The sequence below is a fragment of the Natrix helvetica genome (assembly GCF_964273705.1).
Source record: "Natrix helvetica genome assembly, chromosome: 3".
In the NCBI taxonomy this organism is placed as follows: Eukaryota; Metazoa; Chordata; class Lepidosauria; order Squamata; family Natricidae; genus Natrix; species Natrix helvetica.
The window spans coordinates 143,578,911-143,603,784 of NC_138549.1; the positions used below are offsets into that span (position 1 = coordinate 143,578,911).

Sequence of the window (24,874 nt, forward strand, 5' to 3'; positions counted from 1 at the left end):
TAAAAGGGGGACCCAGATTGTTGGGGCAATATGCTGACTCTGTGAACCGCTTAAGAGAGAGTTGTAAAGCACTGCAAAGTAGTATATAAATCCAAGGGCTATTGCTGTTGCTATATAGCAAACTGCACAGCTTTAAACAGATTCTAATTAGTGGGGGAATTTACTACATTTTGCCTGCTTTCCCAGCAGAAAACTGTAGAACTGTAGATTTCTAGCTTCTATTCTATTCCATTCCATTCTTCACACTGAAATTTGGAATTTGAAGTCTGTATTCCAAAACACACACAGCCCACTCCACCACTCATTTCTTAAGAGTTAATGAAAGTGCAGGAAACCAGGAAAATTGCAGAGTGGGCTGAATTATTATGATTGGTTGCAAAGCAAAGATGTTTAGCCTGAATTTGCTAGTTTTACCCACCTAGCCAGCCCTTCCCAAGAACCTGGCACAGAGAGATGTTTGGTGATGTGAAAGGAATCATCACAGAATATAAGCTGTTCTAGATAAAGCTGCTTTTCCCAATTGACTGAAGGTGATTTATCAATGTTGATGGTGTCCAAGTGGTGCTCCAGCTATTTTGGGACTGCACCCAAGATACCTATTATTATTGGTACTACCTTTGCTTTCTTTTGCCACAGTCATTCCACCTCTGTTTACTGATTTTCTCCAGTTCTTTCTCTTCTCTTCCATTCTGAAGCAATTTGTTGTTAATTCCCATTCTATTTTATCATGCAGTTGTTTGTAGTCAGTCTGTGCAGGATGGAATTGTCCAAATGTTAACTGCCTTGATGGTATTTCCTCCAGAGTTTGGACTTTAAGGTAGTCTTAATTTTCATGATGGTTTTCCCTTCTAGCCTTCCTCTTGACTTCAGTGTGCTTTGATATTATCAGCTTGAAGGATGCCCAAGGATTTGTAGTGATCATGTTGTTTCCATAGGGCACCTTGAGTCCTTCAGTTTTCACTATTTTTCTCCTGTTGATTGTGAGGGTGATCCATGTATCTAGTCCAAATTCCATTATCTTGAGTACATATCTAGTTCTATAGGTGGACAATGTTGAGCAGCAATTCTTGTTTCAGACGGTGTTTTTCCATATAGCTTCAAAGAAGGTGGGAAATCCTGGCAGATGTTTTTGATAGGCGTGGACTGACTTGTTCGGTATTGTTGACAGAGGAATCAGTGCAACCATGGTGACAGTGAGTCTTCTTAAAAGATTCTTGCCTTGATACTAACTAGTCTACCATCCTTGACCTGCTGCTATATCTTCCTGTGATCTCTGCACAAAGTTTCTGCTGTTTCTACTGTTATATGTAGGCAGTGGATTATGTCATGGGGCAAATTCCTCCCGTCGGTGCTTATATGCCGGCAGCAGCACCAGTTACAGAAGGAAATGTTGGAGTTTGTAACCTGTAGTGCTAGGACACATCCTTTGTCATTTCGGTTTCCTTCTCCGGCCAACTCATAACAAATGATCAGAGCAAGAATGCCACCTCTGAGACTTTCTCCCAAATTATCTTCTTTTTGAATTAGGATTGGTTGAAAAAAACATTGGGTAGTTTTTGCTAGGGGGCGGCGGTATTGCACAGTCCCACTTAAAACGTGTCTCTTTACGCTGTCGTGGGGGGGGGGGGTCGACATCGCACCCCGTTCTCCGAAAGACCCAGACCCTCCTTAGCAGGGGGCATCGCTGCCTTTCGTCGTCGTCCCCGGTCGTCAGCCCCCCCCCCCACTCCCCAGCTCCGCCCGCTTCAAGGTCCGACACTTCCCCAATCCTCCTGTGACAGAAAAGACACAGCGGAGGAACCGGCAGGAGGACTAGAGGTTGGAAGGACGATTCCTCCGCCGCTAAATCCGAGGAATCGCCTCAAGCCGCGCTCAGCGAATAAATCTCTGCCTCCTTTTCCCCGCCCGGTTTCCCTCCCCACCGCCTAGTATCTTCAGGAACGGACTTTTTCAAAATTAGGCATAGGGGGAAGACGAGGTGTTTTGCAGAGTCGGGACCTTTGACGCCCACCGACAACGCCCTCTCGTTCCATCCAGCAAATCCCCCTCCATCTTTTTTGAAGAGTCCTTCCCGGGCTTGCTCTGCGGGGTTCCCCACCGCGAAGAAGCCTGGAAGCTGCAGAGGTCTGCGGTCCTTCGACCCCCTCCCGTGCCTAGGAATGGTGCGTTCTGCTGAAAGGCATCTTAGCGCCAGGAGTCTCAGCCTTGCCAGTGTGTTCGCAGCTTGGTAGAGTTGGCGGCGGCTGCTGCTTACCCGGGCAAAGAGCGGTAGCTTGGGCTGCTGCGGGGCTGTTACTGTCTGTCTTGGTGCTGGCTCTCTTCCTCTTTCCTCCTTCCCTGTCTTCTTTCACTCACTTCTTCTTTGACATTTTTACTTCTGAAAATTTTCTTGCTTGGTGAGTATTTTTTTTTCCTTCTCCCTCCAGCCGCTTTTCCTCCGTTTACTTTTTTCAGTGACCCAGAAAATATTATTAATTTTTTTTGGTTGTTGTGTTGGTTTTGGGTTTTTTGTTTTTGTTTTTAAAGAGAACTAGCTTTCCCCCGCTTTTTTTGTTTGTTTGCTCTGCCTTCCGTGTTGGAATCCAGCAAATTTTACTTCTTTTTTGGGGCATCCACCTCCCAACTAATTTTTCCTTTGCTTAATCTTGTTCTGTTTTTCTCCTTTTAAAATGATGTACTGTTTTTAAAGCTTGTCTTACCCCTCTGCCATATTTTAAACACCCATGTATTTTTCCTCCTCTTCAAATGTTTGACTTGACATGTGTGGCTTTCTTTCTCTTTGAACTTTTACATTTTTTGTTTCTTTATGATTAAAGTATTTTGGTTCTTGTATTCTGCCAAATGATCATTGCAGTTTCTTGGATTGATTTTTCTAAAGAATTTGAAGGCATTTCTCAGAGAAAAAAAAATATTTTTTCCCCTTTCCCTTTTTAAAATTGCTCCTTGCAATTTGGATTTCAAATATGTTTCCATGATGTTGCCAGTCCATACTTTTCGCTTGATTAAAGTCCCACCAAAGGGACAAAGAAAATAAAAGTGCTACTGTACCAAAAGAAAATAGGCAGGAGACTGAAGGGGGGAAAGTTTTCTACTGACGCTTGGAGACACCAAAATAGAGTAATAAACCAATTTATTATGTATAAGAGAAGCACCAAAGTTATGGTAATATAATAATAATAATAATAAAAACCTCACAACCTTTTATGCATTGGTATGAATACAAACTGTGTTTGATGATGGTGTGTTGACTTATTTGTGTAATATATTGCTTGCAAACTTGCCTCTGGTACCTTACAGCTTTAGGATGCCAGAATTAGAATCTTAAGATGCAATCTTATTAAGATGTCTATGTCTAGATTGTTCTTGTGGCAGTACGACTGGAGCTCTCCCTGAATGATCTGATTTCGGGCTCTGTGATCTGTGTTTAAAGGCTTGAGAATGCTAAGAATAAATATTGCAACCCACAAGCAGCACATGCTTTTCATCAGAAGCTGTAAAGTTATGCAGGTTAAACTCCTTTTCTATTTAGTCTCACATTCTCTGCTGTATTTGGCAATGTTTCCTATCTCCTTTCCTATCAGTCATTTAAACATGAGGTGCCAGAGGTTGCTCCTAAGATATTCTGCATTCTATGCCTGCATTTAATTACTGGCCTGTTTTGTTATCCTACTTTATTATGGTTTTTTTTTTTAATCTTTCAATACTATTTTTTTAAAAAAGTGTTTAAAGTTTTGTTTACCCACCACACCAGCAGAAAGAGATGATGCAAATGAATATTAGTGCCTTGCCCCAAGGTTATAGTGAACTGCACTGATATATGAACATTGTTCTCTTGCATCTAATTAAGTCTCATAGTAATTACTTTACTGCCCTTTCATGTGGAGGTTTCATCTTGTTTCTCAGAAATGTGTCGCTTACTAATTGCAACAGGTACATGTTATCATAGATTTACACAGTCACGTGCAGCTTGCACAATTAATTCTGGAATAGATGATCTTTCCCAAACAAAACATATTTATGTAACGCTACAGAACTTGAGCTTTCCTGATTTTTGCTGAAAGCAACGTTGACTATATACCTTCTAAGGAATACCTTCAGAATTTTTTTTGCCTCACAACAACTTTGTATATAGATCAGGCTGTGATAGAGCCTTGCTCCAAGAGACTTCATAACCTGCTGTGTCTGAACACGAATCTCTTAGTCAAACCAACACTCCAGCTTTTACACAGTTCTTAAGTTCCACAAAAACACATGAAGTATGTATTGGATAGGATGCATGCAAGTACTCCTATGTCCAATTAGAACACCATTATGTCTCCTACAGATAGAAACAATATGAAACTGCTTTGTCTCAACCTGGCAAAAGCTTTCATTTGACAACTACCTTTCCAGAACTGGGCAATCATAGAATATTACTTTACTTGCTGTAAAAAACTGTAATTCTCAAGCATGATTTCATAATAGGGGAACAGGTTTTTTAATTAATTTGCCATCTAAAATCACATAAATATGCCAAGAGTATCCATGAACTCCTAAACTGAACAATGTATGAAAGATTGATAGGCTCATGCTCCCATTTTTAAATATGCCTGGTTTGTCAAGCATGACTGTGCTGATGGGGAAATGACAGCCTTGAGAGCCAGATTTAAGTACATTCAACAAAATAGATCATGAAACCATGCCCCACACTTCAACCCAACTAGTTTACAAGCTGGGATATACAGGAGATGCTATGAAAATGTGGCTTTTTGTTTAGCTGCATAGATTTTGCTGTTGTGTTTGATTTAGCTATTTTAGGTGAGTTTTTCTTGCTTTTTTGTTTTTTGAAGTATGAGCTAGAGGATTTTTTAAAAAAATAAAAATAAAATCTGAAATATTTTTACTGCAACAAATGAATAAAACCCGTGGGTACAAAAAGTTGATGCTCAGTATTTTTAAATTAATTGATTTTAATGGCAAGAAGTAATATCATCCTGCTGAAGTCTAAGGAGATTATTTTCAATAATTTCGTCAGATCATCCTTATTAAGAAGTGTTTGTAAGATGTAGAGAGATAGCTGCTATCAGTGGCTTGTCACTGGTATTCATGTTTATAGATTTGTGTTGATGTTGCAACACAAACCAAGAAATGAGTTTGGTTAGAATGGGGAGCATTTCTCCAAGAGCCACACAGTTTAGCCTAATGGTCTTCTGCTTTCTAGCAAAATGCCACCTTATGATCTACATCTCAAGATAAAGTTGTAGACAGATTTTAAGGGACTGACAAAGAGTGTTAGTCTAATAAAGGCAGCCACTTGAAAAGAATAACAGCCATAAATGTTTAGGATATATTATCCAATGGCTGGAAAGCTTTGCCAACAACAGCAAGTGTATCAAGAAGTAGCCCAAATATCAGGAAGGAAGGAAGGAAAGAAGGAAGGAAGGGAGGGAATGGAAAGGAAAGGAATATGTGTGAGATTTTTCCCAAATGATGATGGAAGGGAAGAGGATTAGGATGATATAGGCCCATGTATATAACTTATACTTGGCCCAACTCTACGTTTCAATTGTCTAATTTCCCATAAATAGTGTGAAGGGAAAATTAATGCTTTTGATGGAGAATATCATTTTATTTGACAGAAAAATGTGCTGTAACGTGGTTCTTAAAAAAATACCAATAAAAGAGGCCTTGGAGCATTCAGTTACCAATTCACTCAGTAAAAGTTTTTATTTATTTACCACAATGGAAAATTCAAACCTTGAACTAAATGTAAAGATCACATTAACAAGAACAGTGCAGTATTTGTATATAAAATAAAAATAATTCTTTGACGAGTTAGAATATCTCAAGATATTAGACCGATATTATTATCCCTATTATCAGACCCAGGATGAGATGGGCAGATGGTGTATGTAGATTACAAGGTGTGGCGACATAAATGAAGAGTCTCTTTCCCTTTGAATGTGGCTAATGATAGCTCCAAATCTTAAAATGGGAGGAAACTTTGTTTAGAATTTAAACGTAGTAAAATATCATCCCAAACATAGTCTGTGATCCTAAGTTGTACTAAATATAATTTATGTAGCCACAGTTGGTTGAATTCATACAACAAACTAAGCTGTGAAACCCAGTTTACAAACAGTTGTCTGGGCTTACACATCATTCTAAATAAAACCCAAGCCAAACAATTTATAATTTAATAGAGGGGGTGTACACAGCCATATAATTTTTATCTATGGGAAATTTTCACAAGAGTCCTTGAGACCTAAAGGAAAGACACATCATTCTGTGACATTTTTCTGATTATCTAATAATGGCCTTCATTCCAGTTGCCCTGGCTTAATTGAAATTTAAATTATATGGGCTTCAATATTGTTTCCCCATTTTTATTCTCAACAAGCATGTGCAAGCATTTCCCCAGAATTTATCTTTACTTCACTACTGAATTAAAATGCCTTTTACCCATCTCTAAGTAGGCAGAAAAGAATAACTAGCGGGTTTTTTTTCTACTGTATTCTTGTTGCTAGTCCTTCTCCTCAATCTGTGACCTCTCTTTTGAGTCATTGCCAATCACCTGACTTCCTTCTAAGATAAAATATAATAAAGCTTAGGAGAGTTCAAACGTCTTGAGACTGCCCTTGGTGGAGTTAGAGTTAAGGAGAGAACACTATTTTAATCCTGGTATACCTAAGGCTGATTTAAGCCTTTCTCACTCAGGAGCTGGGGATTAGATGAGAGTGATGTCAGAAAAAAGATGTTACCAAACTACACTTGTGGTACAGTTAGGTTCATATAGGGCAGGGGTGTCCAAACTTGGCAACTTTAAGACTTGTGGACTTCAACTCCCAGAATTCCCCAGCCAGCTCTGCTGGCTGGGGAATTCTGGGAGTTGAAGTCCACAAGTCTTAAAGTTGCCAAGTTTGGACACCCCTGATATAGGGATACAGACTAAGAAATTGATTCTTTCTTTTTTTTCTTTTTTAATGAGCTGAAATACAATTTGTATTTCTACAGATTTACAGGTTTTAGTTTCCTTGGTTAACCCCATCAAAAATTAGAAGATTTCCTAGGAAATTTAGCTAACAAAGCAATGTATGCTAACAGTGAAAAGGAAGCAGAAACATAGGGAAGTTTGCAATAAGGAGCCGAAGAGATGTAGCTTTTGCACATATTGCCACCTCAAAGGCTTTCCAATTTTACCAAAATGCTAGTCAAAATACCTTAACTTAATAACAAACCGTTTTCTTTTAACTCACAAAGCTGTAATAAGGTAGTTAAAATATAATCCTAACCCTTCACTTTTCATACCAATATTTGTAGGAATCAATCTGTTGAATACATGCTGATCTACATAATCTAAATCTTTCAAATGGTAGAAGTTTTTCAGAAAAATGTTGAAATGTTAATAGGTATAGGTATATTCTCCAACCTAAGAGATGTCATACTCTTTATTGTTCCCCACCCTCCCAAGCCCTTAGTCCCATTATGGCACACATGCCCGAAGTGGCACACGGAGCCATGTTGCCTAGCATGCATAGCATTGCCCATTCCTCTTCCAGGTTTCTGGTGTGCATGTCCGCACGACGATCAGCCTATCTTCATTCTTGCAGCAGTGCCGGAAACTGGAAAAGCTAGTCTTCCATTTTCCGGCATGAGTAGGCGCACTGGCGAGCTGATTGTCGTTCATGCATGTGTGGCAGTAACTAGTAGCTGGCCGTGCGTGCGCTCCCTTTTCCATACTCAGTGCTGAAAAGATTCGCCATCATTGCCTTAGGCTATTGCATTTGAAGAAGGTTCTGTCTTCAGCTATCCCCGAAGAATGCCAATGATAAGCTTTTATTTTAGAAGTTGCCCTTTTTGATTAAATTGATCTCTCTATTATATAAGAGCACAGAGCTATTGGTGAAATGGTTCATTGTTGCGTTTCATCTCCTCAGTTATTTAATATTTTACAGGTTCAACTGACTGATCATTTCAAAGGCCTCGATTATAATACATAGATGTAAATGAAAAGCTTACATTGCTGATTGCTATTTTTTTTTTTAAAAAAATGCAATTTTGCCTCATTTTACAAAAGACTGGATTAGGGTGATTGCACTGCAAGTTTCATTAAAGCAGAAACTTCTTACATGTTCAAGTCTTAGCAAAGTATTAGGAAATTGGTATTTAGCTGGATGTGTTGCAGAGGTGCAAATGTGATATACCTACACTAATTCACATAAATGACATGGAGATAGTTTTGTAAAAAAATAATAATTGACATTTCCCATTTTTTAAATCATAAAACTGCTTGTTCTTTTGGTCCATTTGCAGTCTATTGAACCATTCAGGAGTAAATTAATTGAGTGCTGAAAACTGTCCTAAAAACTGTCCTGAAATCACCCTCTTAGCTTGTCAGTAGCATGCAGCTTCATTCATTTTACCACTGAGTTGATGAACCACTAATGCTCAGTCATCATGTGACATATTACGCTGTACCATCTCATCATGCTGTGACTCACACTTCAGTGCATCCACAATTTCCATGAAAAAGTACTGGTTTGAAAATAAGTGATATGAAAGCTTTGTCTGTGATATTTCCACAAACAATCTGTCAAAATGATGTTGCAGCCATCAAGTGGCAAACCTGCATGCAAATAAAACTTGGATTTTAAGTTAATGCTTTAGTATTCCATCAAGGAATCACCTGCTCTCCTCTATATGACAACAAAGGACTTTCCAAAGGTTCTTCTTGGAAATAACATTCAGTACCTTCCATTCTGAATATGGATAGAGGGTGTTTTTTTTTTTTTTTGTGGAATGCATATTATATTTTTAAATGTTATCTATATAATTTTTCAGAAAGTTAATGAACTAGGTAAGCACTTCCCCTACTTTAGCATGGTATATATCTATTTAGATGTAATATCAGGTGTGTGTGTGTGTGGAGAGAGAGAGAGAGACTTTGGCCACCGAATGAGAAGGAAGGACTCACTGAATAAGAGTCTAATGCTGGGAATGATTGAGGGCAAAAGAAGAAGGGGGTGACAGAGAATGAGGTGGCTGGATGGAGTCACCATGAGCTTAAATGGACTCCGGGGGATGGTAGAGTATAGAAAGGTCTGGAGGAACATTGTCCATGGGGTTGTGATGGGTGGGACACAGAGGTGGGTTTCTGCTGGTTCCGATCGGATCAGGCAAAGCGGAAGTGGCGGCAGTGAGAGGCTCTGGCCAAATGTTTCTGCATGAGTGAACTGGTTTAAAAAAATGGAAACCCACCACTGGTCAGATACGACTTCACAACTAACAACGAGAGAGAGAGAGAGAGGGAGGGAGGGAGGGAGGGGGGGAGGTAATAAAGGGAGGCAGAGGTAAAGTTAGTTTACAACAACATGCCTTTCAATAACTTTCTGTTCTTACAATGTATCTTTCCTTCTAGTTCATATATTGCCTTTTCTTCTTCTTTTAAACAAATGTCTTAACATCCAAGCACAACTTGCTTGATCTTGCCTTTTTCTCAACCCATTCACTCTTCTTTCATCCATTTGTTTTTCAATCCAGTCATTATCTATCATCTATCTATCTATCTATCTATCTATCTATCTATCCATACATATACATCACTCACACACACACACACACACACACACACACACACACACACACATATATATATATATATATATATATAAATTTTTACTGATCACTCATATTTGTATTCAACCTATATTCATTGTTCATCACCTCAGTCTTTACAGTAGTAGTAGTAGTAGTAGTAGTAGTAGTAGTAGTAGTAGTAATATAAAAACATTTGAATATATATTACGCTTTACATCCACGAAGTGACATCGACAGGTTGTATCTGCCATAAAAAATAGGGAGCAGGGGGCTATTGCAAATCCATCAAACTGTAGAAGAAGAAAAATGAAGTTTGAATGATTATGTGAACCAAAATACAGAAAAATTGCTATAGGCTGTGAAAACAGAAAACAGTATTAAAAAACAGAAACAAAGGCAGAATATAAGGAAAAACAGCTGGATCACAGATTAAATAGATTGAAAACCAAAGCTTTGCATGGACAGCACTTTAAAAACATTGAAGGAAAATGTGATGACAACTTGACATGGACATGGCTTAAGATGGGAACCATCAAGAAAGAAATGGAAGGTTTAATACTCACAGCTCAAGAACAAGTACAAGTCATGGAAGCACAAAATTGAAAAAGTTACCAAAAATGAGAAGGTGAAGATCTTGTGGGACTTTCAAATACAGACAGATTGTCATTTAAAATACAACACGCCAGATATCACAGTTGTAGAGAGCCAAGACGTACAATTTATTGACATCGCCGTACCACGAGATACCAGAGTCGAAGAAAAAAACCTGGAAAAATCATGAAATACCGCAACCTGGCCATCGAAACTACCTGATTATGGATGAAACATGTAACAGTGATATCCATTGTCATCAGGGCACTTGGTATCATGTCCAAAAATGTTATAAGATACATCAACAAATTGCAGTTTCCTGCAATAACACCAGTGGACCTGAAAAAAACTGTACTACTCGGAACATTGTATATTTTAAGAAGGTACTTGGTTGATACCTAGAATGCTGGCAGCCACCCGTATCAACCATTAGCACCAGTCAATGGTATTTGTGATACATTTTTGAATGTTCAGTTGACTGAGTTTTATGTTTAATGAATAAATAATAATAATAGTAATAGTAATAATAACAACATTAAACATTCTGATTTTACAAAAAAACCACCCTACTCGGAACAGCTTATATCCTCCAACGCTACCTTAACAGTTCCTAGTCCTTGGTTAGGACTTGAGCTGTTGAGGTACACAGCCTCAAAGGCTGTGAATCTCACCAAAGATTAAGCAAATAATAATAGTAATAATAACAACAACAACAGTAATAATTTATACTGCCTATATTCTTACATTCTTCCTTATCATTCTTAGCTCCTTGGTTAGGACTTGAATTATTAACTTTCACTATTATTAAATTGTGAATCTAACTGTAGATTATCCACACTTAATAGTTCACTAAACTTGAATGCTCTCTGATTCTCAATGATTCTTGGCAGCTCCCAATAATCAAACAAAGAACTTGCAATAAAATCAATTATACATTAAAGATATAGATAAAAGATGACAGGAACAAAGAAGCTAGGATACCCACTGAGTTCAATTTATTTTCCTGGCATATACAGTATATTTATATTTACATAGATACATAGAGGACAGAAATGTATTCTTACATATAACCAATTTCACCTCTTTAGACAAGTTTAGACATACTTTAGTTGCACGTATTACCTATTGTCCGGTATTTCTACCAGCATACAAATGACATAACATTTCTCTATCCATTTCCCATCTTTAGGAAATATTCTAAGTGCCCCAAAACTCATGTAGTTGCTCCATGAATTTTTACACATAATTTGTGATTGTTTAATATATTTTTCCAATTAACACAAGTACCCTGGTCTTTGAGAGATTAATTTTTAGATCCATGCTCCTTGTTACATTTTATAATCAGTCTAATATATACTGATATCATTAATATTCTCAGGCAAATATACAGCATTAAGAGCATACAAAAGTACATGTGTATTTTTATCCCTGAGCAGCACTCCTCAAATTACACTACAAGCATTCCTTATGAAGTTAACCATGAATACATTAAACTTATAAGGCAACATCATGCATTCTTGTCATACTACTTGCTCAATATTGCAACATTTACTATTGCATTTATTCTGATACAGGGTTTACTTTCATCATACACCTTATTGCATTCAGCAATCAATATTCAGTTCCTAATTTGCTTAAGCCTTTTCATAAGTTAAACCTATTCACTTTATTATACATTATCTCTAATTCAACAAATGTACAGTAACATTTATTTCTCATATTCATACATAGCTCAATAGCCTGCTGAACAGCAAAAATCTAATATGCACATCTCTTGCCCAGCATAAACCTTTATATATTTCAAAATTTTGTTCAGCTCCCTGTAGGTTTTTCCATTCATTTATTCACTTTTCTTGTATATATAGTCTTCACACAGACACATTAAGTTGCACAGCCACCTTACAAGTATAAGTCATATTCATATTTTCATATTTCTCCAATTGCACATGTTTGTCTCATCCACAGCTGTTGCAGTGTTTTCTTATTTGAGGAAAGTAAGAAAATCTTATTTGCAGCATTTATTCTCATCTACACCCTTTTTATTTCATTATTACACTATGCATCTATCATTTTTTATTTCAATATTTCTCTATGCATCCTGCTTTGTATATCCCATTTGCATAATGCCACATACTTTGGTGGCCCTTTCTAACACACTGCTTTTGACTCTGCTGTAAGCAGCTTCCACCTCCTTATTTAATCTATCTTCTAATAAAGGATTAATAAATCCTTTATAAATAAATTATCTTGTAATAAAGATTTATTCATAAAGGACTTGTTTTTTTCTTTTCTAATATTCTTACACTTTCTTCTATTACTTTCACTTTTTTCTTTCTCTTTGGAATTTTTTTTCCTGGCCGCTTTAATGTGCTTTCCTCCATCTCTTGGGTAGCCAGAACAAATGCCAGCATTTATCATGATCGCTTCACTTTTTGGATCAATAGTATTTTTCCATCTGTACATATCAGAGGTGGTATTTAGCAGGTCTGACCAGTTCTGAAGAACTGGTAGAGGAAATTTTGAGTAGTTCAGAGAACCGATAAATACCACCTCTAACTGGCCCCGCCCCCATCTATTATCTGCTCCCGAGTCCCAGCTGATCAGAAGTGAATGGGGATTTTGCAGTAACCTTCCCCTGGAGTGGGAAGGAAATGGAGATTTTACAGAATCCTTCCCCCACCACGCCCACCTAGCCATGCCTACCAAGCCATGCCCACAGAACCGGTAGAAAAAAATTTTAATCCCACCACTGGTACATATGAATAGACTTAAATGATATATTTAAAAGAAATATACTTTTGTCTAATCAGATTCTCATGAGTCACTGTTCTCATTTATTCTTTCCCACATCATCCATTCATGTCACACATAATTATTTTTCCCTCTGTATTACTTCATTCAAAAAGATACAGTTTGTATTTCCAATATGTAACATGCAACTAGCACCAACCAATATATTCCTGTATTCATAAGGATCCACAACTGTTTAGATGAGGCCAATACATACATTATAATAGGCTTATTAGCTTTTCATTCATAATTAAACCTACAGTTCCTTGGGTCCATTCAACTTTGTATCATGGAATCAGTTTTGTTCAGATATCCTTCTCCTTGTTAATTTCCTCTGTTTTTTCGCTTTCCTTTCATTTGTCCATTTATGCTTTACCAATTACTACTCTTACATTCCAAGTTGCAATCGTCCATAAACTATGGGTGTCCTCAGGTGAGCCCATAGTATTGATTCCTACTATTTATTGTGGCTTTGGTCAATTGAGACTTTCACACAATACTTTTTAGTAGAGTGCAATAAAGAAAGTTTGGTCTAGTGGTTAAGGCCCCAGACTAGAAACCAGGAGACCTGAGTTCAAGTTCTGTCTTAGCTATAAAAGCCAGCTGGGTTACTGTCTCATACTCTCAACCCAACTCACTTCACAGGATTGTTATTATGGGGGAAATGGGGGGGGGGAGGAAAGTATGGAATATGTTCCATTAAATTGAGTTATTTGTAAGAATAATGAATGCAAAAATAAATATATACATTTTCATGAAATGAAAATTCATTACATATGAATTTTGAGATATCTGGTGCCAGACTCTATGATCAAGAAAGTTTCTACGGGATCACATCAGAGGCTTACACCCACTTGAGCACGTCAGAAAGGAAACACACTGAATTCTTTAATATCTATGAAGTGTGATATCACCGTATGGATCACTTTTAATTAGTGAGTTCCCTTAAATAGCAGTGCATTGTAGAAAGTGCCCCAAAAGTTTTTACAAATTAAGTCCAAAATGCATGTAGCAGCACTCACTAACACAGATTGCCAAACATCCTGTTTATTCTATGATTCTACCCAACAATTCTATTGGAATCAAAGCTGATTTTATCAGTATACTTGACACTAACACCAAATTTTCCTCACAGGTGAACAAAAGGCTAGTAAACTATAAATATATGAGGCATTATTTTCCCACAAATGAGTTAAAATGCACTCTGTCCATCCTTGAATTTGCAGAATGCTACATAACCGATATTTGCTGCTCTCAAACCAATCCCTGTTTTGCCTTTATTAATTTTGTCAAGGTCCATTTCAAGGGAGTCTCAGTTTAAGCAGTTGGATTGAGCATCAAAACAGTATTCTTCCCCCCCCCCCAAAAAATAGGGGCTCTCCTCACCTCATTCCACTTCTTTTCACACTCCGCTTCAACCATCTCCTGCCTGCTCCTTCTCTGCCTATCTCTTGTGCTACATTGTTCCGTTCCAGATTTGGCACATGTTCTATTTGTGATGCATGAAAGCAAGCAGGCAATGGAAGAAAAGCCGGGCAGGATGTGCAAACAATGATGACAAGGTGGCTGCTGCAGAGACTGAGAAAGAAAAGTACAGTGCTCCATGAAGGAATTCAGAGGGCAAGGGAGAGAAGGCGGTGACATATATGCAATGAGCTAGTATGTACAGACTCCAATACATATGGACACCATGATTATATTATTGCATGGATGTTGTCATGTTGGCATCGTCATGGTTTGCTGCTTTGCTTAGCTGTTGGGTATTGCTGAGGGACAAGTGCTTTGCTTCTTGATCTAGCCTGCTAGATTATATGTCCCTTGAAGGGCAGCACATGGAATCTCCTCTCCTGAAATCTCAAGATGGGACCTGACTTGGAGGCTCCAGCAACCAGGCAACCAGACTGATGCCAAGTTCTTAAATGGCAACAAAGACATACAGGCATTACTGAATTGTCCAGATTTTTGTATCCCAGATACAATAGCATGAGTTTAAAACCACCACAACAACCTAAAACTCATCCTTAAGTGTATAAGTGAGAGTGGAGAGAAAAGAGGCCGTTTGTCAGAGAATAATATGCTGCATACTAAGATTGACTGAAAAGAGAAATGCATTGTAGCATTTTACCCAGAGATCCTGGAGCAATTGTGGCAAGAAACAGCACAGATTAACTTATCCAAAATGCCAAACTGAAATACTTCGTTGCATTTAAAACATTCAAAAGAACACACATTTAATAGCAAAAAGTGGAAAGCGCTCTGCCCCTGTGTCACTGTGATGTATGCCTGAATTGCAAGGAAAAGAATGCTCTGCAGCATTTTGATAGTTGACAGAAAGCTGTTAGAGAGTGACAGGAAAGAGCAGGAAACATAATCAGAAAGCTACTGTATATACAGTAGGTTCAGTGAATCCATCTAACATGATGCTTCATTGATGCAGGTGGCGGCGACACTGTTTGTAGCCAGAGATGTGTTTAGTTGTAAATACATTTCTCACAGTGGTCCTTTGTTTAACCATGTCTCTTTCTCAATGTGTATTAATGACCATCTAAGCTTTTAATGTCCACTGTCCACTGCCCAAGCAGGTTCTCTCCCTTCTGTTTTTTAGAACTGAGGAGGGAGAGTGAGGAAGGATTGAGAAAAGCTGCTCTGGCCCCCCACCATTGTCCCTACCTATTGTTACCTGCAAGACTTTTCTTTCATCATTTCGCATTTGCTCTCTGCCCTATCTGGGGGGGGGGGAGAGGAAATGAAGAAAGAATGAGCATTATGTGTTGGATATTGGAAAGGTTTTTGACAAAGTCCTTCAACAAAGCAGTATGAGCTTTGTGATATGTTATGAGGGCTGGGCCCCTCACGGATTGGAAACTAGCTAAAAGAAAGAAACAGATGGGAAGAACCAATGTACGCTAAGATATTGCTTCTAGAAGTTAGCTGGGCTCTTGTGGCTATGGATTTTTTATTGTTATTCTTTTCTTTGCCTAGCTGAAACAAAAGCAATTGTTTTGCAGAATTATGGAAAGCAGAATGAAAGGGAAAAAACAGCATTTCAAAAATAAAAGAATTTCTGTCTTTCAGAAGAAGAATATGATTTTTTAAAAGAATAAAAGTAACAAGAATCTATATTTTATAGGCAGTATGTTTCTTGTAGATATGACTTTCATTTTTTAGTTCAGGTTCTCAGGGACATTCATTCATATACATCATTTGGAACACAATGGCTCAGCCTCAGCAACTATAAGATTTGTGGACTTAATACAAGACTGTTCACCCATCTCTAAATTGTTTGCTACACTCTGTTTTAGCTTTTTTTTTGCTAAAGACTTCTATGCCTACCTTCCTATCCATCTATTGCCAGTGTTTATCAGCTTCAGCAACTTTTAAGATTGTGAATTTGAACCTTGTGGCTAGATGAATACTGGGAATTGAAGTCCACACATGTTAAAGTTCCTGAGATTGTGAAACACTGGTTTAGAATCATCTTTTTCAGAAATTCATCCACATTGTTAATCTGTAACTGTGTGGTTTCTTGGGGGGGGGGCAAAGTCCTTTACCTCCTCCCCATCTGTCTCGGTTGCTGCAAATTCTTGACTCCCTTCCACGGCAGTGGAGATTTTGCACACTGAACTTACCCCTAATAAATGTAGGGGGAAAGGTCTAGAGGGCAGGTGATGATCTGTTTTAATACCAGTATAGTTTACAGACTGGGGAGAAGGTGAAGGCACCAAGGTGGGAAATGAATTTTGCCAGGATCTGCTCATGCTCTTGTTAAATATCAGTGCTAGACACATATTTGCCAAAACCTGGCTGTATCCATTGCATTGTGGCTGTGATTTTGCTTCCTTATACTAGTGCTAAATCCATGGCCACAGTTGCACATGCAGAAAAAGGATATGACTTTGATCTCCCAAGCCCCATCTCGACATTTTTGAAGCCACAGTGCTAAAGCTGGGAAAAATCTCTACAACATTATATTTTTTCCTACCAGTTCTCATTCTGTTTCATGCAAGAGAATTTGTTTCCAAGATGCCTTTTAAAAGATATGCTTTCAATGAATTGCTCATAGGCTGAGCTTGGTGGTTAGTACTTCTTTAGTAATGAAGTGGTAAGGAATATAAGTTTTAATTTTGATTACACAATCATTTATTTCATTTCTCATACTTCAATTAAACCCACAGGGAAGAAATTGTTCCCCATAGGGAGTTTGGTCACATAGTTAGTCAGATGTTTAGACTGGATTTAGAATTTTTTTGCTCACTATCTGTCAAGTTGTTGTTGTTGTTGTTGTCATGGTTGATTGAACAGTCAGCCAGATGTTTAGATGATTTGGCACTTTTATTCATCTATTGAGTCCTTCCAAAGGACCTGGAGTAGGCAGATGTTGATGTTTGATGATGTTAAAGGTATTGTTACAGGATGTAAGGTGTTACAAATAAAGCTGTGTTTTACAGTTGACTGATGGTGATTTTGTCAATGATGATGGTGTTGAAGTGATGCTCCAGATGTTTTGGGATTGCATCCAAGGTGCCTATTACTATTGGTTCAATCTATGCTTTCTTTTGCCCCTGTCCTTCTAACTTATATTGGCAGATTTTTTTATTTTGTGATTTTATCCATTTCTTTCTTTTCTATTCTGCTGTTTCTTTATGCTACAATGTACATTATTTAGATTATTTTGTCTTTCTTCTCAACACTTGTTAAGCCTGGGGTGTTTTGTGGCAGATGGTTATCTGTTTGAATTCTGAAGTCCCAGCACACTTTAACTTCAGTTTCTATTACTTTGTCTATTTTGTGATCCCACTAGTTACGGTATTTCTCACAGATATTCCAATGCAACACTGTTGCTACCTTGTAATGTCTTATTATTGTTTTTTAATTTTTCCCTCATCTTTTTAAATGTGTGTTTTTTTGGTCATCTCATGGTGACAAACATATCCAATACCTCAGCTTCCCATTTTTGCCATAACAACAACCCTGTGAGGTGAATTGTTCTGAGAAAAAGTGACTGACCCAAATCACCCAGCCAGTTTTCCCAATTTTCTTTCCAATTGGGAAGTGTAGCTTGTCCAAATGTTAGCATAAGTAGCCCATTTAATCAAGCACTTCTACAGCATACACTTTCTCAGCCCATTCTAGGGAGCCACCAGAAATTGTTGAGAATGTTCATGCAACAAGCCAGTTATATGACTGGCTAGAATTCACAATAGATAACAGTCTAGTGAAACTATATCTCAAGATCATTTTCTTGAGAGATCATACATCTCTTCCACTGCCAGAGCCATTATCATTCCAGATCATGATATTTTATGGAAAAGCATAATGAGAGGCTGGCATGGAGAAGAAACTTGCATTTCAGAATGACTATTTCTTTGATTGTTATTTTTTTTAATGAATTGGATTGTAGTCCTATCACAAAGCAGTCCTCTAATATTCTGGTCCTCCTAGAAATTGCACTAAGGATGGCCATCCAAGCTCTGATCTCCTCTCACCTGAATTGCAGATCCCTTTAAATTGTTCTATGTAGGGCTGCCCTTGACCTGGGAACTTTAGCTGATGCAAAATACAGGTTTCCATGTTTTTATTACTCAGTCTCAGTATTGGCTGAGTATACATTGCTGCAAGAGTTACATTGGTTACTAATCTGTTTCTAAATGCAATTCAAGGTTCTCATTATCCCTATAAACTCTATATGGCTTAGAGTCTCAGTAACTTCAGGACTACAGGACTTGGACCAAGTAAAGTCTGCCTGGCAAAAGAATGTCTGCTGAAGGTTCCCACTTATTAGAAATGCAACAGGAGTTGAGATTAACATTATTCGTGGAAGCTCTCGTCTTCTGGACAGGTCACTCCAGAGAATGGTAGGACCTTCAAGAGACTTTACAGGACTTGGCTTTTTGGGAAGGTCTTTGGAGATGGATCAGTTTAAGTGGAACTGGCATCACAGCATAGAATATATAGTTAGTAACTGACTTATTGTCATATTATTTTGCCATTATTGCTTTATTATGTTCCAGTTAAAGTTTTGCTGAATTAAAGCAGTATAAAAATCCTATTAAAAATAACAATTATAATCATACCTTCTGCAATTTTCTCACCTGGGTGTTCTTTAAACCATGATCAATTATAAATAAATTATTTCTGAATAAATGTTTAACTAATCCATAACAGTTATGAAAAATAAATAAATCTGAAATTTTATACAAACCTATCTGGAATTTATTCCCTCTCAGAGAAGTGAAGTTTATTTGCAGGGTAGGTGTAGAATCAGTTCCTCTGCTTAATGATGCCAGCTTAGTCATTTTATATTTTTTCCCCATCTTAAAGAATGTCAACTGTAAAGGATCGTAATGAATAATGAATTTATCTGTCCAGGAAGACAAAAGGAATTCAAGCTGTTCTTTTCCTTTTAGCACTTGGCTGTAGCCACAAAATGCAACAAGCTAATACTTTCACTACCGATTTTATTGGCACACCTATCTCCTTCCTTGTTAAAGGAATCCTTCTTGGAAGCATATCTAATGGTCTACAAGTGCCATACACATGGAAAACAGCTTCCAGGCCTCTTAGTTCCATTGCAGAATGTCTTCTTGACAATTTCTTCTCCAGAAGAAGAACACTAATTATGAACACAAGGGGACTGCAAAGACAAATGTCTGACATTCAGGAGTAACATGCTAAACAGAATCTCAATGAACTATCAGCTGTTTGAATGCTAGGAATAGTGGGGGTTATAGTAGAACACTCTCAGAAAGACAGAGAATGGTTATCTTTAGTTTCAGAATGTTCAACCTTTTCCAGTCCTGCAGAGGGTGGAAATGTAACATTAATGCTTTGGTATGAATAGATTGAAGTACTGTAGATATCCTTTTGATAGATAAGGACTGTATGCATGGGTTCGGTTGCTACGGGTTCGTCCAGGTTCAGGAGAACCCGTAGCTGATGTTATGGCTGGTTCGGAGAACCTCCAAATCCCACCCCTAGATGGTCCCGCCTGCCCCTCCTCACCCCTCCCAGAAGTCTCCACGTGGCCCATTTTGGATGTGAGGTAAGTGCAGACCCCACGTGGAGGCTCGGAGAGGAGGAAAAATAGACCTCCCAGAAGTTCCGGAGCACCTGTTTTGGGGCTGTTTCTGAAATATTCTGAAGCCTATTTTAGGGCATACATCACAATGTTTATATACGTTTTTGCCCCCAATGGGTAGAAAATGCCATTTCAGATAACCTTTACTCGGTAGTTTTCAATGGCTAGTTAAAAGGCTATTAATATCTGCCTTTTTGGGCTAAATATCAATGCATAAAGGAGATCCAGATGACAAAGGACAGATTTCATACAGAACACAGTGGTGAAAATCTAATTGGCATATTCTGACATTATGCAAGATTCAAATCCAGCTCAGCCCTGTGTGGGGCTTGATGTAGTGACATGGTATAGTAAATAGTGTTTAGACATTGGAATATTCCTGTAGCCTAGGAGGTTATGCACTGCTGCTTATTCAGTCCATAGATACATAACTCAAGGCAATGTGGGATGTGTGCCAAAAGTCACCCTCATTATCAACATCTTCCCTTTTCCACATAACGGGCTGTTCAAAGGAATCTTTGCACACTGAGAGTCTTTGGAGAAAGGAGGTGAAACTAAAGACCTACAATATTTTTGACAACAGTTTATCACACAGTGGGGGGGAGGGAAATGTCAGCCAACAGTCTGGGTAAATAGGATGACATTCCCCAGCAAATTCAGGCTCCAAAATCTATTAAGTTCATTTTCACAGCCCAGACTCAAGATGCCTCTGAATGGCATGCCAGAGACCTCATGCCAAAAAATAATAACTGGATTAGATTTCATTTAAGGATAATTAAATATTGTTAATAGGCCTGCGCCAAAGTTATTTGGTTAATAATTGTTTACTGCTGTCGCATTAAAAAATATAATTCAATTAAACATTTTTAGAGATCTCTGGGCGCTGTGTTCAAACTTTGTGGGAAATCTCGGGTTGCATATCATGAGCCTCCATCTTTGCCCCATTATAATATGTAGCATATCATATATCATGTTCTGTTCACAGTAGCTTTAGTGTAGTGATATCAACATGTTCAGAACACTGAAATATGTATATATTTTGGAGGGAGCTATGAAACTTTGTCACTGATCTTTCAAGCTTCACTGAAGTAAAACCACCAAGGCTTTACACCTATGCATTAATTCCAGAACTATATTGCTTGTTTTCTTCCTTTTAGCCTGTTTATTTTATTTGTTTCCTATCCAAGCCCAAAACTTCATCATAATACTACACTGGTGACACGATCTATTTCTGGTACTATTAAAAAGATGATGAGCATTGGATTTGGAAATTTTGTATAACAAAATAAAACCTTTCATTTTTCCTTCTATTTGTAAACAAATATGCCAGTGTTATAAATATTTGCTAGGAGTATTGCAGGGTGGGTTCCTGCCAGTTCTAACCTCTTCTATAGAAGAGGTTCCACAAATCTATAGTGCCATTTAGAACCGGTTCCAGCTCCCCCCCCCCCGCCCATCCGCACATCATCAAGAGGAAGAGCGAGAGGAGGAATTCTGGGAGTTGAAGTCCACAAGTCTTAAAGCTGTCAAGTTTGAACACCCCTGGGATTTTTTTCTAAAGGGTTAGGGGTGCAAGGGTCTTGTAACTTGACAGCTTTAAGACTTGCACACTTCAGTGCCAGAGTTCCTGAGCCAACATGACTGGAGGAGGAATTCTGGGAGTTGAAGTCCACAAGTCTTAAAGCTGTCAAGTTTGAACACCCCTGGGGTTGTGTTTTTTTTCTAAAGGGTTAGGGGTGCAAGGGTCTTGTAACTTGACAGTTTTAAGACCTGTGTGTTTCAAATGCCAGAGTTTCTGAGCCAACATTTTGGTTGCTAAGCAAGAGCATTGTTAAGTGAGTTTCACCACATTTTACAATTCCCAGAGTTTTGAGTCAGCATTACTGATTTTACTTATTTCTGGAACTGATCGATAAAAAAGTTCTTACAGTATCCAACTACTTCTTGTCAGTTCTGCAAATCTTTTAGTTTTTAGATAGATAAGAACCGAAATTGTTTCATTCTACTTACTTGTATATGAGTACCACCTCTAAGTATGTGTTTTCAAAACCACTTATCTTTCCCTCCATCTCAGTTTAATCAATAAATATTGCAATTGGACTATATATTTTTTTAAAAAACCATATATACTTAGTTAAAAGTCAATTGGAAGGTTTTATTTGATACTGAATTCTGCAAGCTGAAGTAAGTTCAAACATCAAGGTTAAGAAATGCTGATCCAGAGACTAAAGGTATATTTTATGGCTCTTCACAGGATAGGAGTAAAGAATATTCATACTCCTTTAATCTTTGAACAATGCCCAACTAGTTAGTAACAATGAAGGAAAATACTTTTGCTGGGACAGTAGAGAATAATTTATTGACATATTCATTCCATGTGAATTCTAAGTGTGAAAGGGCTCTTAACGGTTCAACTGGGATAAAATTATATGTCTGAATATATTATAAAACATCAGTATACTATATTCTGTTTGGTCACAGGTTTAACTAAAAAGTTTTGAAGCCAGCTTTTCAGGCTTGATACGTTCTATCTATTAAAAAAAGATGAGATGTTTTCCTGCAGTCTTCTGAATTGGCCATCAAGGGGCTGTGATCTGAAGCCTGGATAACTTAAAGTATGAGTTATCTTAAGCTATGCAAATTTTATTTTGTATGTTTCAGAGGTGGGTTCCTACCGGCTCGGACCAGTTCGGCCAAACCAGTAATAACTTGGCGGTCTGGGTCACTGGCAGTGCCATCTTGATTTTTGGTTCTGCGCATATGCAGAACAATTTTCACTGCACACATTTATTTATTTATTCATTTTTTTAACGTTTTGCACATGCACTCACCTATTTATGTGCAAATGTGCACGGGCGCGAAGCACAGTTTTGCGCACACTTAACCAGCAGTAATGCCAGCAGCAACCCACCCCTGGTATGTTTGTGTGGATATATGCATGTTTTCAGAGCTAGGAGGTGTCAAGCAGGCAAACCTGATATAGATAAAACTCACCCAGTGTTAATTACTATGATTAAGACAGAAAACTTAGCTATCAAAATGCCAGCAAATGCATGACAAGTTGATGTGAATTTATAAAATGTCCTTGCAAAAGGATGAGGAAAAAAAAATCCTCAAGGATCATTTGCTAGGTATGCTTAAGATTAATAAATAGGTAGCATAGTGTGCAAATACTTCTCAAACTATCTGTCTTCTGATCCTATTAACAATTTATATTTTTAAAAAATGTATTAATAGGAAAGCAGGGGATTACTTATAAATTTTGCATACCATTATCTCTGGAATCAATATCTACACTATAGAGAAACAAAGAATTTAGCTTTCCTATTTTACAAAATGATCAAGGACAATTAAATTCAATTTGTTAGCAAGTCCTATATATCTCTCTCAGCTGAAAGGAAAGATATGTAATAAAAAATCACTAAAAGGCTTCTGCATGAATATTCTACTGCAAAACATCAAAAGCACACGATAAATAATAATTGCCACTGCAGCAACATCAGAAGTGAGTTTTATTGTTTAATTTTAAATGAGAATTAACATTTTTATATCCAAGAAAAAGTTGCTTGATCTTTTTAATAACAATTCTATTAAAAATTACAATTAAAAAGATAAAAACTAATACATTCTAAAAAACTAAAATAATAAAAATAAGAAATAGAAATTGCAGCAAACGTAAAGTAGAAAAAAAAGAAAGAATGTAGTAAAAAAAGAAAATGTATAAAGGAATGACTTCCCTCTTCATCACAATTTTAAACAAGTTTACTACCTTATCACCTTCTCCTAAAATGCAACAAATGCTCTCTCCTTCCCATATCCCATCTATTATCTATAGACAAGTCTGTTAAATGATTACCAGTGATAACATAGCTACTTTAATTTGACCAAATAAACCAATTTTATTTTCCTTCCTTATATCAAGGTTGATATTTAGTCCCTTCAAATATTGCCATAGAATTTAATTTATTTATTTTTCTTCATCTTTTCTCAAAAAATGTTCAAAACTTTAATAAGATTGCTTTGTAGATCCAAAATAGGAAAGTTGTCCAGGTCATTCTTTTGATTTGGTATTTCTATATCTCTTTTAATTCTTAAATCATACCCTATTTTCGATGGTTATCAGCCAGTTGATATTGTGTGTCCAGTGTAGAATCTTTTTCCATGTCATTTCTGTAGCCTGTAATATATAATTCCACCTTCACATCAATCTGTTTCATCCAGAAAAACATGTACCTCTTCCATAATATCTTTTAAACACAATCTATCTATAGGAGCAGTTAATCTTAAAATTAATATCTGGGCCCATTGTTCAAAGATATCCTTCAATATATTGATTGGTAAAATATTTTGTTACATTATGTATTAGTAAATTAAATGTAATTGTTCTCCTTTAATTTAAACTAAATAAATTTAATACCTATATCCATGGAGGTGTGCTTAAGTAGAAACTACAGGAAGTCTTTCCCATTTATCAGTTGCTCTTCTGGCCACACTCCCATTCAAAATGGCTTGCAATAAACATTTTTGGACAGATAGCAACCATTCCAGGTTTCATGGAGTAGCCACCAGAAGGCAGAATATATACAAGCCATAAGGATACTACAAGCTCATCCCATAATTATTGTAGTTGCTTAGGAGGAGAAAATGCAGTTTTATCTACCCTTTTTGGCCTTGGTTGCTTGTTTATTTTCTTTGCCTGCCCCAGCACTCTGCAACATTGATCATCTTTTAGCGTCCTTCTACCTTGTACTGTCAGCAGGTGTTAGAAAAATATACCTCAAATTTGCTTTTCTTTCCCTGAGCACTGGTACTGTGTACTCACACATATGGCTGTTTTCA

The 24,874-nt window shown here is 37.4% G+C and overlaps 1 protein-coding gene across 3 annotated transcripts in view; it reads left to right on the plus strand.

Annotated features, from left to right (window-relative positions):
- Positions 1 to 2,115: 2,115 nt before the first annotated feature.
- RALY (RALY heterogeneous nuclear ribonucleoprotein) overlaps positions 2,116 to 24,874 on the plus strand; it is a 256,203-nt gene continuing 233,444 nt past the window's right edge. For all 3 annotated transcript variants that reach the window (XM_081948651.1, XM_081948653.1, XM_081948652.1), the window contains exon 1: positions 2,116 to 2,396. The gene's annotated coding sequence lies outside the window, so the exon portion shown is untranslated. The remainder of the gene's footprint in view (positions 2,397 to 24,874) is intronic.